Source organism: Eucyclogobius newberryi, unplaced genomic scaffold (genome assembly GCF_026437365.1).
Source record: "Eucyclogobius newberryi isolate DKJ021-1_F unplaced genomic scaffold, fEucNew1.0.hap1 SCAF_13, whole genome shotgun sequence".
Taxonomy (NCBI): Eukaryota; Metazoa; Chordata; class Actinopteri; order Gobiiformes; family Gobiidae; genus Eucyclogobius; species Eucyclogobius newberryi.
In genome coordinates, this window is record NW_027315757.1 from 17,304,772 (window position 1) to 17,324,301 (window position 19,530).

The window sequence follows — 19,530 nt, forward strand, 5'->3', positions numbered from 1 at the left end:
CAGTTTTAGTCCTGATCTAGACTTGGTTTGGTCCGGTTTAGTCCTGATCTAGACTTGGTTTGTTCCGGTTTAGTCCTGATCTAGACTTGGTTTGGTCCAGTTTAGTCCTGCTCTAGACTTGGTTTGGTCCAGTTTCAGTCCTCATCTAGACTTGGTTTGGTCCAGTTTCAGTCCTCATCTAGACTTGGTTTGGTCCAGTTTAGTCCTGCTCTAGACTTGGTTTGGTCCAGTTTCAGTCCTCATCTAGACTTGGTTTGGTCCAGTTTCAGTCCTGATCTAGACTTGGTTTGGTCCAGTTTCAGTCCTGCTCTAGACTTGACTTGGTCCAGTTTCAGTCCTGCTCTAGACTTGGTTTGGTCCAGTTTCAGTCCTGATTTAGACTTGGTTTGGTCCAGTTTCAGTCCTCATCTAGACTTGGTTTGGTCCAGTTTCAGTCCTCATCTAGACTTGGTTTGGTCCAGTTTCAGTCCTCATCTAGACTTGGTTTGGTCCAGTTTCAGTCCTGCTCTAGACTTGGTTTGGTCCAGTTTCAGTCCTGCTCTAGACTTGGTTTGGTCCAGTTTCAGTCCTGCTCTAGACTTGGTTTGGTCCAGTTTCAGTCCTGATCTAGACTTGGTTTGGTCCAGTTTCAGTCCTGATTTAGACTTGGTTTGGTCCAGTTTCAGTCCTCATCTAGACTTGGTTTGGTCCAGTTTCAGTCCTCATCTAGACTTGGTTTGGTCCAGTTTAGTCCTGCTCTAGACTTGGTTTGGTCCAGTTTCAGTCCTCATCTAGACTTGGTTTGGTCCAGTTTCAGTCCTGATCTAGACTTGGTTTGGTCCAGTTTCAGTCCTGATCTAGACTTGGTTTGGTCCAGTTTCAGTCCTGATTTAGACTTGGTTTGGTCCAGTTTCAGTCCTCATCTAGACTTGGTTTGGTCCAGTTTCAGTCCTCATCTAGACTTGGTTTGGTCCAGTTTCAGTCCTCATCTAGACTTGGTTTGGTCCAGTTTCAGTCCTCATCTAGACTTGGTTTGGTCCAGTTTCAGTCCTGATCTAGACTTGGTTTTGTCCAGTTTCAGTCCTGCTCTAGACTTGGTTTGGTCCAGTTTTAGTCCTGATCTAGACTTGGTTTGGTCCAGTTTAGTCCAGATCTAGACTTGGTTTGGTTTGGTTTAGTCCTGCTCTAGACTTGGTTTGGTCCAGTTTTAGTCCTGATCTAGACTTGGTTTGGTCCGGTTTAGTCCCGCTCTAGACTTGGTTTGGTCCAGTTTCAGTCCTGCTCTAGACTTGGTTTGGTCCAGTTTCAGTCCTGCTCTAAACTTGGTTTGGTCCAGTTTTAGTCCTGCTCTAGACTTGGTTTGGTCCAGTTTCAGTCCTCATCTAGACTTGGTTTGGTCCAGTTTAGTCCTGCTCTAGACTTGATTTGGTCCAGTTTCAGTCCTCATCTAGACTTGGTTTGGTCCAGTTTAGTCCTGCTCTAGACTTGATTTGGTCCAGTTTCAGTCCTCATCTAGACTTGGTTTGGTCCAGTTTCAGTCCTGATCTAGACTTGGTTTGGTCCAGTTTAGTCCTGCTCTAGACTTGGTTTGGTCCAGTTTCAGTCCTCATCTAGACTTGGTTTGGTCCAGTTTCAGTCCTCATCTAGACTTGGTTTGGTCCAGTTTCAGTCCTCATCTAGACTTGGTTTGGTCCAGTTTAGTCCCGCTCTAGACTTGGTTTGGTCCAGTTTTAGTCCTGCTCTAGACTTGGTTTGGTCCAGTTTCAGTCCTCATCTAGACTTGGTTTGGTCCAGTTTAGTCCTGCTCTAGACTTGATTTGGTCCAGTTTCAGTCCTCATCTAGACTTGGTTTGGTCCAGTTTATTCCTGCTCTAGACTTGATTTGGTCCAGTTTCAGTCCTGATCTAGACTTGGTTTGGTCCAGTTTCAGTCCTGATCTAGACTTGGTTTGGTCCAGTTTAGTCCTGATCTAGACTTGGTTTGGTCCAGTTTAGTCCTGCTCTAGACTTGGTTTGGTCCAGTTTTAGTCCTGCTCTAGACTTGACTTGGTCCAGTTTCAGTCCTGCTCTAGACTTGGTTTGGTCCAGTTTAGTCCTGCTCTAGACTTGGTTTGGTCCAGTTTCAGTCCTGATCCAGACTTGGTTTGGTCCAGTTTAGTCCTGCTCTAGACTTGGTTTGGTCCAGTTTCAGTCCTCATCTAGACTTGGTTTGGTCCATTTTCAGTCCTCATCTAGACTTGGTTTGGTCCAGTTTAGTCCTGCTCTAGACTTGGTTTGGTCCAGTTTCAGTCCTCATCTAGACTTGGTTTGGTCCAGTTTCAGTCCTGATCTAGACTTGGTTTGGTCCAGTTTCAGTCCTGATCTAGACTTGGTTTGGTCCAGTTTCAGTCCTGATTTAGACTTGGTTTGGTCCAGTTTCAGTCCTCATCTAGACTTGGTTTGGTCCAGTTTCAGTCCTCATCTAGACTTGGTTTGGTCCAGTTTCAGTCCTCATCTAGACTTGGTTTGGTCCAGTTTCAGTCCTCATCTAGACTTGGTTTGGTCCAGTTTCAGTCCTGCTCTAGACTTGGTTTTGTCCAGTTTCAGTCCTGCTCTAGACTTGGTTTGGTCCAGTTTTAGTCCTGATCTAGACTTGGTTTGGTCCGTTTTAGTCCTGATCTAGACTTGGTTTGGTCCGTTTTAGTCCCGATCTAGACTTGGTTTGGTCTGGTTTTGTCCTGATCTAGACTTGGTTTGGTCCAGTTTCAGTCCTGCTCTAGACTTGGTTTGGTCCAGTTTTAGTCCTGATCTAGACTTGGTTTGGTCCGGTTTTGTCCTGATCTAGACTTGGTTTGGTTTGGTTTAGTCCTGCTCTAGACTTGGTTTGGTCCAGTTTTAGTCCTGATCTAGACTTGGTTTGGTCCGGTTTAGTCCTGATCTAGACTTGGTTTGGTCCAGTTTCAGTCCTGCTCTAGACTTGGTTTGGTCCAGTTTCAGTCCTGCTCTAAACTTGGTTTGGTCCAGTTTAGTCCAGCTCTAGACTTGGTTTGGTCCAGTTTTAGTCCTGCTCTAGACTTGGTTTGGTCCAGTTTCAGTCCTCATCTAGACTTGGTTTGGTCCAGTTTAGTCCTGCTCTAGACTTGATTTGGTCCAGTTTCAGTCCTGATCTAGACTTGGTTTGGTCCAGTTTAGTCCTGCTCTAGACTTGATTTGGTCCAGTTTCAGTCCTCATCTAGACTTGGTTTGGTCCAGTTTCAGTCCTGCTCTAGACTTGGTTTGGTCCAGTTTAAGATAAGATAAGATAAGATAAGATATTCCTTTATTGTCCCACATGGGGAAATTTCATTGGTGCAACGCAGGTAGATACAGAGGTAGATACAGAAGAACAGATCACTTATAGGAAGTCTGAAAAACACTTTCAGTAGAAGATCTCCTATAAATAAATAAAAACTCCCATAGACAAATAAATACATAAATACCATTGCATGTGATCCCGACAGTAATTGCACATGAATATGTGTCACGACAGCACATAGATTGCACATGAATTTCACAGTAATTGCACATGAATTGCACATGAATTCCAACAGCAATTGCACATACGACAGAATTGCACATCAGTATTAGGTTAGGTCAGTATTGCGACGGGATAACGTGACGATCTCCGGGTAAGACGACAGTTCTCCGCAGTTTCATGAGTTCCTCCTTTGTGGAAACGCGGTACGAGCCGGGGGGCGGGGCCGGAGCCGGGGGGCGGGGCCGGAGCCGGGGGGGCGGGGGCGGAGCCGGGGGACTCAGAGCCAAGACACATCGCAACGACACGACGAAAACACTCAATCCAGGCGAATAAAGTCAAAACAAGTTAATTTAAAGCGATTCCAGTGCGTGTCCCGATCGTTCGTGAAGTTCCTCTTTCATATAAACGTGTATATAAACGTGTACCGACGACACGCCGTACTTTAGCGCGGCCGGAGGGCGCGGGGGGGCTGGTGGGCTCGCTCGGAGCTAGCTCACGTCACAACAACACAACGAAAAACGCTCAAATCCAGCCGAAAAAAGTCAAAAACAGTTGAATTAAAAAAACTATTCCAGCGCGTGTCCCTATCGTACAGTAAAATAGAAAAAATATACTAACTATATTTACAAAATATAGGAGATAAAGCACAATAAGTGTGAGAAAGAAGAGAGAGCGTTTACACCGGGCTGCCAGCTGTACCAGCGCCTTATGACGTCTCATGACGTCATAAGGCGTCTCATGACGTCATAAGGCATTAGTCCTGATATAGACTTGGTTTGGTCCAGTTTTAGTCCTGATCTAGACTTGGTTTGGTCCAGTTTTAGTCCTGCTCTAGACTTGACTTGGTCCAGTTTCAGTCCTGCTCTAGACTTGGTTTGGTCCAGTTTAGTCCTGCTCTAGACTTGGTTTGGTCCAGTTTCAGTCCTGATCCAGACTTGGTTTGGTCCAGTTTAGTCCTGCTCTAGACTTGGTTTGGTCCAGTTTCAGTCCTCATCTAGACTTGGTTTGGTCCAGTTTCAGTCCTCATCTAGACTTGGTTTGGTCCAGTTTAGTCCTGCTCTAGACTTGGTTTGGTCCAGTTTCAGTCCTCATCTAGACTTGGTTTGGTCCAGTTTCAGTCCTGATCTAGACTTGGTTTGGTCCAGTTTCAGTCCTGATCTAGACTTGGTTTGGTCCAGTTTCAGTCCTGATTTAGACTTGGTTTGGTCCAGTTTCAGTTCTCATCTAGACTTGGTTTGGTCCAGTTTCAGTCCTCATCTAGACTTGGTTTGGTCCAGTTTCAGTCCTCATCTAGACTTGGTTTGGTCCAGTTTTAGTCCTGCTCTAGACTTGACTTGGTCCAGTTTCAGTCCTGCTCTAGACTTGGTTTGGTCCAGTTTCAGTCCTGATTTAGACTTGGTTTGGTCCAGTTTCAGTCCTCATCTAGACTTGGTTTGGTCCAGTTTCAGTCCTCATCTAGACTTGGTTTGGTCCAGTTTCAGGCCTCATCTAGACTTGGTTTGGTCCAGTTTAGTCCAGCTCTAGACTTGGTTTGGTCCAGTTTTAGTCCTGCTCTAGACTTGGTTTGGTCCAGTTTCAGTCCTCATCTAGACTTGGTTTGGTCCAGTTTAGTCCTGCTCTAGACTTGATTTGGTCCAGTTTCAGTCCTCATCTAGACTTGGTTTGGTCCAGTTTAGTCCTGCTCTAGACTTGATTTGGTCCAGTTTCAGTCCTCATCTAGACTTGGTTTTGTCCAGTTTCAGTCCTGATCTAGACTTGGTTTGGTCCAGTTTAGTCCTGATCTAGACTTGGTTTGGTCCAGTTTAGTCCTGCTCTAGACTTGACTTGGTCCAGTTTAGTCCTGCTCTAGACTTGGTTTGGTCCAGTTTCAGTCCTGATCCAGACTTGGTTTGGTCCAGTTTAGTCCTGCTCTAGACTTGGTTTGGTCCAGTTTCAGTCCTCATCTAGACTTGGTTTGGTCCAGTTTCAGTCCTCATCTAGACTTGGTTTGGTCCAGTTTAGTCCTGCTCTAGACTTGGTTTGGTCCAGTTTCAGTCCTCATCTAGACTTGGTTTGGTCCAGTTTCAGTCCTGATCTAGACTTGGTTTGGTCCAGTTTCAGTCCTGATCTAGACTTGGTTTGGTCCAGTTTCAGTCCTGATTTAGACTTGGTTTGGTCCAGTTTCAGTCCTCATCTAGACTTGGTTTGGTCCAGTTTCAGTCCTCATCTAGACTTGGTTTGGTCCAGTTTCAGTCCTCATCTAGACTTGGTTTGGTCCAGTTTTAGTCCTGCTCTAGACTTGACTTGGTCCAGTTTCAGTCCTGCTCTAGACTTGGTTTGGTCCAGTTTCAGTCCTGATTTAGACTTGGTTTGGTCCAGTTTCAGTCCTCATCTAGACTTGGTTTGGTCCAGTTTCAGTCTTCATCTAGACTTGGTTTGGTCCAGTTTCAGTCCTCATCTAGACTTGGTTTGGTCCAGTTTCAGTCCTCATCTAGACTTGGTTTGGTCCAGTTTCAGTCCTGCTCCAGACTTGGTTTTGTCCAGTTTCAGTCCTGCTCTAGACTTGGTTTGGTCCAGTTTTAGTCCTGCTCTAGACTTGACTTGGTCCAGTTTCAGTCCTGCTCTAGACTTGGTTTGGTCCAGTTTAGTCCTGCTCTAGACTTGGTTTGGTCCAGTTTCAGTCCTGATCCAGACTTGGTTTGGTCCAGTTTAGTCCTGCTCTAGACTTGGTTTGGTCCAGTTTCAGTCCTCATCTAGACTTGGTTTGGTCCAGTTTCAGTCCTCATCTAGACTTGGTTTGGTCCAGTTTAGTCCTGCTCTAGACTTGGTTTGGTCCAGTTTCAGTCCTCATCTAGACTTGGTTTGGTCCAGTTTCAGTCCTGATCTAGACTTGGTTTGGTCCAGTTTCAGTCCTGATCTAGACTTGGTTTGGTCCAGTTTCAGTCCTGATTTAGACTTGGTTTGGTCCAGTTTCAGTTCTCATCTAGACTTGGTTTGGTCCAGTTTCAGTCCTCATCTAGACTTGGTTTGGTCCAGTTTCAGTCCTCATCTAGACTTGGTTTGGTCCAGTTTTAGTCCTGCTCTAGACTTGACTTGGTCCAGTTTCAGTCCTGCTCTAGACTTGGTTTGGTCCAGTTTCAGTCCTGATTTAGACTTGGTTTGGTCCAGTTTCAGTCCTCATCTAGACTTGGTTTGGTCCAGTTTCAGTCCTCATCTAGACTTGGTTTGGTCCAGTTTCAGGCCTCATCTAGACTTGGTTTGGTCCAGTTTAGTCCAGCTCTAGACTTGGTTTGGTCCAGTTTTAGTCCTGCTCTAGACTTGGTTTGGTCCAGTTTCAGTCCTCATCTAGACTTGGTTTGGTCCAGTTTAGTCCTGCTCTAGACTTGATTTGGTCCAGTTTCAGTCCTCATCTAGACTTGGTTTGGTCCAGTTTAGTCCTGCTCTAGACTTGATTTGGTCCAGTTTCAGTCCTCATCTAGACTTGGTTTTGTCCAGTTTCAGTCCTGATCTAGACTTGGTTTGGTCCAGTTTAGTCCTGATCTAGACTTGGTTTGGTCCAGTTTAGTCCTGCTCTAGACTTGGTTTGGTCCAGTTTTAGTCCTGCTCTAGACTTGACTTGGTCCAGTTTCAGTCCTGCTCTAGACTTGGTTTGGTCCAGTTTAGTCCTGCTCTAGACTTGGTTTGGTCCAGTTTCAGTCCTGATCCAGACTTGGTTTGGTCCAGTTTAGTCCTGCTCTAGACTTGGTTTGGTCCAGTTTCAGTCCTCATCTAGACTTGGTTTGGTCCAGTTTAGTCCTGCTCTAGACTTGGTTTGGTCCAGTTTCAGTCCTCATCTAGACTTGGTTTGGTCCAGTTTCAGTCCTCATCTAGACTTGGTTTGGTCCAGTTTAGTCCTGCTCTAGACTTGGTTTGGTCCAGTTTCAGTCCTCATCTAGACTTGGTTTGGTCCAGTTTCAGTCCTGATCTAGACTTGGTTTGGTCCAGTTTCAGTCCTGATCTAGACTTGGTTTGGTCCAGTTTCAGTCCTGATTTAGACTTGGTTTGGTCCAGTTTCAGTCCTCATCTAGACTTGGTTTGGTCCAGTTTCAGTCCTCATCTAGACTTGGTTTGGTCCAGTTTCAGTCCTCATCTAGACTTGGTTTGGTCCAGTTTTAGTCCTGCTCTAGACTTGACTTGGTCCAGTTTCAGTCCTGCTCTAGACTTGGTTTGGTCCAGTTTCAGTCCTGATTTAGACTTGGTTTGGTCCAGTTTCAGTCCTCATCTAGACTTGGTTTGGTCCAGTTTCAGTCTTCATCTAGACTTGGTTTGGTCCAGTTTCAGTCCTCATCTAGACTTGGTTTGGTCCAGTTTCAGTCCTCATCTAGACTTGGTTTGGTCCAGTTTCAGTCCTGCTCTAGACTTGGTTTTGTCCAGTTTCAGTCCTGCTCTAGACTTGGTTTGGTCCAGTTTTAGTCCTGATCTAGACTTGGTTTGGTCCGTTTTAGTCCTGATCTAGACTTGGTTTGGTCCGGTTTAGTCCCGCTCTAGACTTGGTTTGGTCTGGTTTTGTCCTGATCTAGACTTGGTTTGGTCCAGTTTCAGTCCTGCTCTAGACTTGGTTTGGTCCAGTTTTAGTCCTGATCTAGACTTGGTTTGGTCCGGTTTAGTCCTGATCTAGACTTGGTTTGGTTTGGTTTAGTCCTGCTCTAGACTTGGTTTGGTCCAGTTTTAGTCCTGATCTAGACTTGGTTTGGTCCGGTTTAGTCCTTATCTAGACTTGGTTTGGTCCAGTTTCAGTCCTGCTCTAGACTTGGTTTGGTCCAGTTTCAGTCCTGCTCTAAACTTGGTTTGGTCCAGTTTTAGTCCTGCTCTAGACTTGGTTTGGTCCAGTTTCAGTCCTCATCTAGACTTGGTTTGGTCCAGTTTAGTCCTGCTCTAGACTTGATTTGGTCCAGTTTCAGTCCTCATCTAGACTTGGTTTGGTCCAGTTTAGTCCTGCTCTAGACTTGATTTGGTCCAGTTTCAGTCCTCATCTAGACTTGGTTTGGTCCAGTTTAGTCCTGCTCTAGACTTGGTTTGGTCCAGTTTCAGTCCTGATCCAGACTTGGTTTGGTCCAGTTTAGTCCTGCTCTAGACTTGGTTTGGTCCAGTTTCAGTCCTCATCTAGACTTGGTTTGGTCCAGTTTCAGTCCTCATCTAGACTTGGTTTGGTCCAGTTTAGTCCTGCTCTAGACTTGGTTTGGTCCAGTTTCAGTCCTCATCTAGACTTGGTTTGGTCCAGTTTCAGTCCTGATCTAGACTTGGTTTGGTCCAGTTTCAGTCCTGATCTAGACTTGGTTTGGTCCAGTTTCAGTCCTGATTTAGACTTGGTTTGGTCCAGTTTCAGTTCTCATCTAGACTTGGTTTGGTCCAGTTTCAGTCCTCATCTAGACTTGGTTTGGTCCAGTTTCAGTCCTCATCTAGACTTGGTTTGGTCCAGTTTTAGTCCTGCTCTAGACTTGACTTGGTCCAGTTTCAGTCCTGCTCTAGACTTGGTTTGGTCCAGTTTCAGTCCTGATTTAGACTTGGTTTGGTCCAGTTTCAGTCCTCATCTAGACTTGGTTTGGTCCAGTTTCAGTCCTCATCTAGACTTGGTTTGGTCCAGTTTCAGGCCTCATCTAGACTTGGTTTGGTCCAGTTTAGTCCAGCTCTAGACTTGGTTTGGTCCAGTTTTAGTCCTGCTCTAGACTTGGTTTGGTCCAGTTTCAGTCCTCATCTAGACTTGGTTTGGTCCAGTTTAGTCCTGCTCTAGACTTGATTTGGTCCAGTTTCAGTCCTGATCTAGACTTGGTTTGGTCCAGTTTAGTCCTGCTCTAGACTTGATTTGGTCCAGTTTCAGTCCTCATCTAGACTTGGTTTGGTCCAGTTTCAGTCCTGCTCTAGACTTGGTTTGGTCCAGTTTAAGATAAGATAAGATAAGATAAGATATTCCTTTATTGTCCCACATGGGGAAATTTCATTGGTGCAACGCAGGTAGATACAGAGGTAGATACAGAAGAACAGATCACTTATAGGAAGTCTGAAAAACACTTTCAGTAGAAGATCTCCTATAAATAAATAAAAACTCCCATAGACAAATAAATACATAAATACCATTGCATGTGATCCCGACAGTAATTGCACATGAATATGTGTCACGACAGCACATAGATTGCACATGAATTTCACAGTAATTGCACATGAATTGCACATGAATTCCAACAGCAATTGCACATACGACAGAATTGCACATCAGTATTAGGTTAGGTCAGTATTGCGACGGGATAACGTGACGATCTCCGGGTAAGACGACAGTTCTCCGCAGTTTCATGAGTTCCTCCTTTGTGGAAACGCGGTACGAGCCGGGGGGCGGGGCCGGAGCCGGGGGGCGGGGCCGGAGCCGGGGGGGCGGGGGCGGAGCCGGGGGACTCAGAGCCAAGACACATCGCAACGACACGACGAAAACACTCAATCCAGGCGAATAAAGTCAAAACAAGTTAATTTAAAGCGATTCCAGTGCGTGTCCCGATCGTTCGTGAAGTTCCTCTTTCATATAAACGTGTATATAAACGTGTACCGACGACACGCCGTACTTTAGCGCGGCCGGAGGGCGCGGGGGGGCTGGTGGGCTCGCTCGGAGCTAGCTCACGTCACAACAACACAACGAAAAACGCTCAAATCCAGCCGAAAAAAGTCAAAAACAGTTGAATTAAAAAAACTATTCCAGCGCGTGTCCCTATCGTACAGTAAAATAGAAAAAATATACTAACTATATTTACAAAATATAGGAGATAAAGCACAATAAGTGTGAGAAAGAAGAGAGAGCGTTTACACCGGGCTGCCAGCTGTACCAGCGCCTTATGACGTCTCATGACGTCATAAGGCGTCTCATGACGTCATAAGGCATTAGTCCTGATATAGACTTGGTTTGGTCCAGTTTTAGTCCTGATCTAGACTTGGTTTGGTCCAGTTTTAGTCCTGCTCTAGACTTGACTTGGTCCAGTTTCAGTCCTGCTCTAGACTTGGTTTGGTCCAGTTTAGTCCTGCTCTAGACTTGGTTTGGTCCAGTTTCAGTCCTGATCCAGACTTGGTTTGGTCCAGTTTAGTCCTGCTCTAGACTTGGTTTGGTCCAGTTTCAGTCCTCATCTAGACTTGGTTTGGTCCAGTTTCAGTCCTCATCTAGACTTGGTTTGGTCCAGTTTAGTCCTGCTCTAGACTTGGTTTGGTCCAGTTTCAGTCCTCATCTAGACTTGGTTTGGTCCAGTTTCAGTCCTGATCTAGACTTGGTTTGGTCCAGTTTCAGTCCTGATCTAGACTTGGTTTGGTCCAGTTTCAGTCCTGATTTAGACTTGGTTTGGTCCAGTTTCAGTTCTCATCTAGACTTGGTTTGGTCCAGTTTCAGTCCTCATCTAGACTTGGTTTGGTCCAGTTTCAGTCCTCATCTAGACTTGGTTTGGTCCAGTTTTAGTCCTGCTCTAGACTTGACTTGGTCCAGTTTCAGTCCTGCTCTAGACTTGGTTTGGTCCAGTTTCAGTCCTGATTTAGACTTGGTTTGGTCCAGTTTCAGTCCTCATCTAGACTTGGTTTGGTCCAGTTTCAGTCCTCATCTAGACTTGGTTTGGTCCAGTTTCAGGCCTCATCTAGACTTGGTTTGGTCCAGTTTAGTCCAGCTCTAGACTTGGTTTGGTCCAGTTTTAGTCCTGCTCTAGACTTGGTTTGGTCCAGTTTCAGTCCTCATCTAGACTTGGTTTGGTCCAGTTTAGTCCTGCTCTAGACTTGATTTGGTCCAGTTTCAGTCCTCATCTAGACTTGGTTTGGTCCAGTTTAGTCCTGCTCTAGACTTGATTTGGTCCAGTTTCAGTCCTCATCTAGACTTGGTTTTGTCCAGTTTCAGTCCTGATCTAGACTTGGTTTGGTCCAGTTTAGTCCTGATCTAGACTTGGTTTGGTCCAGTTTAGTCCTGCTCTAGACTTGGTTTGGTCCAGTTTTAGTCCTGCTCTAGACTTGACTTGGTCCAGTTTCAGTCCTGCTCTAGACTTGGTTTGGTCCAGTTTAGTCCTGCTCTAGACTTGGTTTGGTCCAGTTTCAGTCCTGATCCAGACTTGGTTTGGTCCAGTTTAGTCCTGCTCTAGACTTGGTTTGGTCCAGTTTCAGTCCTCATCTAGACTTGGTTTGGTCCAGTTTCAGTCCTCATCTAGACTTGGTTTGGTCCAGTTTAGTCCTGCTCTAGACTTGGTTTGGTCCAGTTTCAGTCCTCATCTAGACTTGGTTTGGTCCAGTTTCAGTCCTGATCTAGACTTGGTTTGGTCCAGTTTCAGTCCTGATCTAGACTTGGTTTGGTCCAGTTTCAGTCCTGATTTAGACTTGGTTTGGTCCAGTTTCAGTCCTCATCTAGACTTGGTTTGGTCCAGTTTCAGTCCTCATCTAGACTTGGTTTGGTCCAGTTTCAGTCCTCATCTAGACTTGGTTTGGTCCAGTTTTAGTCCTGCTCTAGACTTGACTTGGTCCAGTTTCAGTCCTGCTCTAGACTTGGTTTGGTCCAGTTTCAGTCCTGATTTAGACTTGGTTTGGTCCAGTTTCAGTCCTCATCTAGACTTGGTTTGGTCCAGTTTCAGTCTTCATCTAGACTTGGTTTGGTCCAGTTTCAGTCCTCATCTAGACTTGGTTTGGTCCAGTTTCAGTCCTCATCTAGACTTGGTTTGGTCCAGTTTCAGTCCTGCTCTAGACTTGGTTTTGTCCAGTTTCAGTCCTGCTCTAGACTTGGTTTGGTCCAGTTTTAGTCCTGCTCTAGACTTGACTTGGTCCAGTTTCAGTCCTGCTCTAGACTTGGTTTGGTCCAGTTTAGTCCTGCTCTAGACTTGGTTTGGTCCAGTTTCAGTCCTGATCCAGACTTGGTTTGGTCCAGTTTAGTCCTGCTCTAGACTTGGTTTGGTCCAGTTTCAGTCCTCATCTAGACTTGGTTTGGTCCAGTTTCAGTCCTCATCTAGACTTGGTTTGGTCCAGTTTAGTCCTGCTCTAGACTTGGTTTGGTCCAGTTTCAGTCCTCATCTAGACTTGGTTTGGTCCAGTTTCAGTCCTGATCTAGACTTGGTTTGGTCCAGTTTCAGTCCTGATCTAGACTTGGTTTGGTCCAGTTTCAGTCCTGATTTAGACTTGGTTTGGTCCAGTTTCAGTTCTCATCTAGACTTGGTTTGGTCCAGTTTCAGTCCTCATCTAGACTTGGTTTGGTCCAGTTTCAGTCCTCATCTAGACTTGGTTTGGTCCAGTTTTAGTCCTGCTCTAGACTTGACTTGGTCCAGTTTCAGTCCTGCTCTAGACTTGGTTTGGTCCAGTTTCAGTCCTGATTTAGACTTGGTTTGGTCCAGTTTCAGTCCTCATCTAGACTTGGTTTGGTCCAGTTTCAGTCCTCATCTAGACTTGGTTTGGTCCAGTTTCAGGCCTCATCTAGACTTGGTTTGGTCCAGTTTAGTCCAGCTCTAGACTTGGTTTGGTCCAGTTTTAGTCCTGCTCTAGACTTGGTTTGGTCCAGTTTCAGTCCTCATCTAGACTTGGTTTGGTCCAGTTTAGTCCTGCTCTAGACTTGATTTGGTCCAGTTTCAGTCCTCATCTAGACTTGGTTTGGTCCAGTTTAGTCCTGCTCTAGACTTGATTTGGTCCAGTTTCAGTCCTCATCTAGACTTGGTTTTGTCCAGTTTCAGTCCTGATCTAGACTTGGTTTGGTCCAGTTTAGTCCTGATCTAGACTTGGTTTGGTCCAGTTTAGTCCTGCTCTAGACTTGGTTTGGTCCAGTTTTAGTCCTGCTCTAGACTTGACTTGGTCCAGTTTCAGTCCTGCTCTAGACTTGGTTTGGTCCAGTTTAGTCCTGCTCTAGACTTGGTTTGGTCCAGTTTCAGTCCTGATCCAGACTTGGTTTGGTCCAGTTTAGTCCTGCTCTAGACTTGGTTTGGTCCAGTTTCAGTCCTCATCTAGACTTGGTTTGGTCCAGTTTAGTCCTGCTCTAGACTTGGTTTGGTCCAGTTTCAGTCCTCATCTAGACTTGGTTTGGTCCAGTTTCAGTCCTCATCTAGACTTGGTTTGGTCCAGTTTAGTCCTGCTCTAGACTTGGTTTGGTCCAGTTTCAGTCCTCATCTAGACTTGGTTTGGTCCAGTTTCAGTCCTGATCTAGACTTGGTTTGGTCCAGTTTCAGTCCTGATCTAGACTTGGTTTGGTCCAGTTTCAGTCCTGATTTAGACTTGGTTTGGTCCAGTTTCAGTCCTCATCTAGACTTGGTTTGGTCCAGTTTCAGTCCTCATCTAGACTTGGTTTGGTCCAGTTTCAGTCCTCATCTAGACTTGGTTTGGTCCAGTTTTAGTCCTGCTCTAGACTTGACTTGGTCCAGTTTCAGTCCTGCTCTAGACTTGGTTTGGTCCAGTTTCAGTCCTGATTTAGACTTGGTTTGGTCCAGTTTCAGTCCTCATCTAGACTTGGTTTGGTCCAGTTTCAGTCTTCATCTAGACTTGGTTTGGTCCAGTTTCAGTCCTCATCTAGACTTGGTTTGGTCCAGTTTCAGTCCTCATCTAGACTTGGTTTGGTCCAGTTTCAGTCCTGCTCTAGACTTGGTTTTGTCCAGTTTCAGTCCTGCTCTAGACTTGGTTTGGTCCAGTTTTAGTCCTGATCTAGACTTGGTTTGGTCCGTTTTAGTCCTGATCTAGACTTGGTTTGGTCCGGTTTAGTCCCGCTCTAGACTTGGTTTGGTCTGGTTTTGTCCTGATCTAGACTTGGTTTGGTCCAGTTTCAGTCCTGCTCTAGACTTGGTTTGGTCCAGTTTTAGTCCTGATCTAGACTTGGTTTGGTCCGGTTTAGTCCTGATCTAGACTTGGTTTGGTTTGGTTTAGTCCTGCTCTAGACTTGGTTTGGTCCAGTTTTAGTCCTGATCTAGACTTGGTTTGGTCCGGTTTAGTCCTTATCTAGACTTGGTTTGGTCCAGTTTCAGTCCTGCTCTAGACTTGGTTTGGTCCAGTTTCAGTCCTGCTCTAAACTTGGTTTGGTCCAGTTTTAGTCCTGCTCTAGACTTGGTTTGGTCCAGTTTCAGTCCTCATCTAGACTTGGTTTGGTCCAGTTTAGTCCTGCTCTAGACTTGATTTGGTCCAGTTTCAGTCCTCATCTAGACTTGGTTTGGTCCAGTTTAGTCCTGCTCTAGACTTGATTTGGTCCAGTTTCAGTCCTCATCTAGACTTGGTTTGGTCCAGTTTCAGTCCTGATCTAGACTTGGTTTGGTCCAGTTTAGTCCTGATATAGACTTGGTTTGGTCCAGTTTTAGTCCTGATCTAGACTTGGTTTGGTCCAGTTTTAGTCCTGCTCTAGACTTGACTTGGTCCAGTTTCAGTCCTGCTCTAGACTTGGTTTGGTCCAGTTTAGTCCTGCTCTAGACTTGGTTTGGTCCAGTTTCAGTCCTGATCCAGACTTGGTTTGGTCCAGTTTAGTCCTGCTCTAGACTTGGTTTGGTCCAGTTTCAGTCCTCATCTAGACTTGGTTTGGTCCAGTTTCAGTCCTCATCTAGACTTGGTTTGGTCCAGTTTCAGTCCTCATCTAGACTTGGTTTGGTCCAGTTTCAGTCCTCATCTAGACTTGGTTTGGTCCAGTTTAGTCCTGCTCTAGACTTGGTTTGGTCCAGTTTCAGTCCTCATCTAGACTTGGTTTGGTCCAGTTTCAGTCCTGATCTAGACTTGGTTTGGTCCAGTTTCAATCCTGATCTAGACTTGGTTTGGTCCAGTTTCAGTCCTGATTTAGACTTGGTTTGGTCCAGTTTCAGTTCTCATCTAGACTTGGTTTGGTCCAGTTTCAGTCCTCATCTAGACTTGGTTTGGTCCAGTTTCAGTCCTCATCTAGACTTGGTTTGGTCCAGTTTTAGTCCTGCTCTAGACTTGACTTGGTCCAGTTTCAGTCCTGCTCTAGACTTGGTTTGGTCCAGTTTAGTCCTGCTCTAGACTTGGTTTGGTCCAGTTTCAGTCCTGATCCAGACTTGGTTTGGTCCAGTTTAGTCCTGCTCTAGACTTGGTTTGGTCCAGTTTCAGTCCTCATCTAGACTTGGTTTGGTCCAGTTTAGTCCTGCTCTAGACTTGGTTTGGTCCAGTTTCAGTCCTCATCTAGACTTGGTTTGGTCCAGTTTCAGTCCTCATCTAGACTTGGTTTGGTCCAGTTTAGTCCTGCTCTAGACTTGGTTTGGTCCAGTTTCAGTCCTCATCTAGACTTGGTTTGGTCCAGTTTCAGTCCTGATCTAGACTTGGTTTGGTCCAGTTTCAGTCCTGATCTAGACTTGGTTTGGTCCAGTTTCAGTCCTGATTTAGACTTGGTTTGGTCCAGTTTCAGTCCTCATCTAGACTTGGTTTGGTCCAGTTTCAGTCCTCATCTAGACTTGGTTTGGTCCAGTTTCAGTCCTCATCTAGACTTGGTTTGGTCCAGTTTTAGTCCTGCTCTAGACTTGACTTGGTCCAGTTTCAGTCCTGCTCTAGACTTGGTTTGGTCCAGTTTCAGTCCTGATTTAGACTTGGTTTGGTCCAGTTTCAGTCCTCATCTAGACTTGGTTTGGTCCAGTTTCAGTCTTCATCTAGACTTGGTTTGGTCCAGTTTCAGTCCTCATCTAGACTTGGTTTGGTCCAGTTTCAGTCCTCATCTAGACTTGGTTTGGTCCAGTTTCAGTCCTGCTCTAGACTTGGTTTTGTCCAGTTTCAGTCCTGCTCTAGACTTGGTTTGGTCCAGTTTTAGTCCTGATCTAGACTTGGTTTGGTCCGTTTTAGTCCTGATCTAGACTTGGTTTGGTCCGGTTTAGTCCCGCTCTAGACTTGGTTTGGTCTGGTTTTGTCCTGATCTAGACTTGGTTTGGTCCAGTTTCAGTCCTGCTCTAGACTTGGTTTGGTCCAGTTTTAGTCCTGATCTAGACTTGGTTTGGTCCGGTTTAGTCCTGATCTAGACTTGGTTTGGTTTGGTTTAGTCCTGCTCTAGACTTGGTTTGGTCCAGTTTTAGTCCTGATCTAGACTTGGTTTGGTCCGGTTTAGTCCTTATCTAGACTTGGTTTGGTCCAGTTTCAGTCCTGCTCTAGACTTGGTTTGGTCCAGTTTCAGTCCTGCTCTAAACTTGGTTTGGTCCAGTTTTAGTCCTGCTCTAGACTTGGTTTGGTCCAGTTTCAGTCCTCATCTAGACTTGGTTTGGTCCAGTTTAGTCCTGCTCTAGACTTGATTTGGTCCAGTTTCAGTCCTCATCTAGACTTGGTTTGGTCCAGTTTAGTCCTGCTCTAGACTTGATTTGGTCCAGTTTCAGTCCTCATCTAGACTTGGTTTGGTCCAGTTTCAGTCCTGATCTAGACTTGGTTTGGTCCAGTTTAGTCCTGATATAGACTTGGTTTGGTCCAGTTTTAGTCCTGATCTAGACTTGGTTTGGTCCAGTTTTAGTCCTGCTCTAGACTTGACTTGGTCCAGTTTCAGTCCTGCTCTAGACTTGGTTTGGTCCAGTTTAGTCCTGCTCTAGACTTGGTTTGGTCCAGTTTCAGTCCTGATCCAGACTTGGTTTGGTCCAGTTTAGTCCTGCTCTAGACTTGGTTTGGTCCAGTTTCAGTCCTCATCTAGACTTGGTTTGGTCCAGTTTCAGTCCTCATCTAGACTTGGTTTGGTCCAGTTTCAGTCCTCATCTAGACTTGGTTTGGTCCAGTTTCAGTCCTCATCTAGACTTGGTTTGGTCCAGTTTAGTCCTGCTCTAGACTTGGTTTGGTCCAGTTTCAGTCCTCATCTAGACTTGGTTTGGTCCAGTTTCAGTCCTGATCTAGACTTGGTTTGGTCCAGTTTCAATCCTGATCTAGACTTGGTTTGGTCCAGTTTCAGTCCTGATTTAGACTTGGTTTGGTCCAGTTTCAGTTCTCATCTAGACTTGGTTTGGTCCAGTTTCAGTCCTCATCTAGACTTGGTTTGGTCCAGTTTCAGTCCTCATCTAGACTTGGTTTGGTCCAGTTTTAGTCCTGCTCTAGACTTGACTTGGTCCAGTTTCAGTCCTGCTCTAGACTTGGTTTGGTCCAGTTTAGTCCTGCTCTAGACTTGGTTTGGTCCAGTTTCAGTCCTGATCCAGACTTGGTTTGGTCCAGTTTAGTCCTGCTCTAGACTTGGTTTGGTCCAGTTTCAGTCCTCATCTAGACTTGGTTTGGTCCAGTTTAGTCCTGCTCTAGACTTGGTTTGGTCCAGTTTCAGTCCTCATCTAGACTTGGTTTGGTCCAGTTTCAGTCCTCATCTAGACTTGGTTTGGTCCAGTTTAGTCCTGCTCTAGACTTGGTTTGGTCCAGTTTCAGTCCTCATCTAGACTTGGTTTGGTCCAGTTTCAGTCCTGATCTAGACTTGGTTTGGTCCAGTTTCAGTCCTGATCTAGACTTGGTTTGGTCCAGTTTCAGTCCTGATTTAGACTTGGTTTGGTCCAGTTTCAGTCCTCATCTAGACTTGGTTTGGTCCAGTTTCAGTCCTCATCTAGACTTGGTTTGGTCCAGTTTCAGTCCTCATCTAGACTTGGTTTGGTCCAGTTTTAGTCCTGCTCTAGACTTGACTTGGTCCAGTTTCAGTCCTGCTCTAGACTTGGTTTGGTCCAGTTTCAGTCCTGATTTAGACTTGGTTTGGTCCAGTTTCAGTCCTCATCTAGACTTGGTTTGGTCCAGTTTCAGTCTTCATCTAGACTTGGTTTGGTCCAGTTTCAGTCCTCATCTAGACTTGGTTTGGTCCAGTTTCAGTCCTCATCTAGACTTGGTTTGGTCCAGTTTCAGTCCTGCTCTAGACTTGGTTTTGTCCAGTTTCAGTCCTGCTCTAGACTTGGTTTGGTCCAGTTTTAGTCCTGATCTAGACTTGGTTTGGTCCGTTTTAGTCCTGATCTAGACTTGGTTTGGTCCGGTTTAGTCCCGCTCTAGACTTGGTTTGGTCTGGTTTTGTCCTGATCTAGACTTGGTTTGGTCCAGTTTCAGTCCTGCTCTAGACTTGGTTTGGTCCAGTTTTAGTCCTGATCTAGACTTGGTTTGGTCCGGTTTAGTCCTGATCTAGACTTGGTTTGGTTTGGTTTAGTCCTGCTCTAGACTTGGTTTGGTCCAGTTTTAGTCCTGATCTAGACTTGGTTTGGTCCGGTTTAGTCCTTATCTAGACTTGGTTTGGTCCAGTTTCAGTCCTGCTCTAGACTTGGTTTGGTCCAGTTTCAGTCCTGCTCTAAACTTGGTTTGGTCCAGTTTTAGTCCTGCTCTAGACTTGGTTTGGTCCAGTTTCAGTCCTCATCTAGACTTGGTTTGGTCCAGTTTAGTCCTGCTCTAGACTTGATTTGGTCCAGTTTCAGTCCTCATCTAGACTTGGTTTGGTCCAGTTTAGTCCTGCTCTAGACTTGATTTGGTCCAGTTTCAGTCCTCATCTAGACTTGGTTTGGTCCAGTTTCAGTCCTGATCTAGACTTGGTTTGGTCCAGTTTAGTCCTGATATAGACTTGGTTTGGTCCAGTTTTAGTCCTGATCTAGACTTGGTTTGGTCCAGTTTTAGTCCTGCTCTAGACTTGACTTGGTCCAGTTTCAGTCCTGCTCTAGACTTGGTTTGGTCCAGTTTAGTCCTGCTCTAGACTTGGTTTGGTCCAGTTTCAGTCCTGATCCAGACTTGGTTTGGTCCAGTTTAGTCCTGCTCTAGACTTGGTTTGGTCCAGTTTCAGTCCTCATCTAGACTTGGTTTGGTCCAGTTTCAGTCCTCATCTAGACTTGGTTTGGTCCAGTTTCAGTCCTCATCTAGACTTGGTTTGGTCCAGTTTCAGTCCTCATCTAGACTTGGTTTGGTCCAGTTTAGTCCTGCTCTAGACTTGGTTTGGTCCAGTTTCAGTCCTCATCTAGACTTGGTTTGGTCCAGTTTCAGTCCTGATCTAGACTTGGTTTGGTCCAGTTTCAATCCTGATCTAGACTTGGTTTGGTCCAGTTTCAGTCCTGATTTAGACTTGGTTTGGTCCAGTTTCAGTTCTCATCTAGACTTGGTTTGGTCCAGTTTCAGTCCTCATCTAGACTTGGTTTGGTCCAGTTTCAGTCCTCATCTAGACTTGGTTTGGTCCAGTTT

The 19,530-nt window shown here is 45.5% G+C and overlaps 1 protein-coding gene across 1 annotated transcript in view; it reads left to right on the forward strand.

Moving 5' to 3' along the window:
- Window positions 1-19,530, forward strand: part of stk17al (serine/threonine kinase 17a like) — a 43,733-nt gene that overhangs the window by 15,233 nt on the left and 8,970 nt on the right. The window lies entirely within an intron of this gene.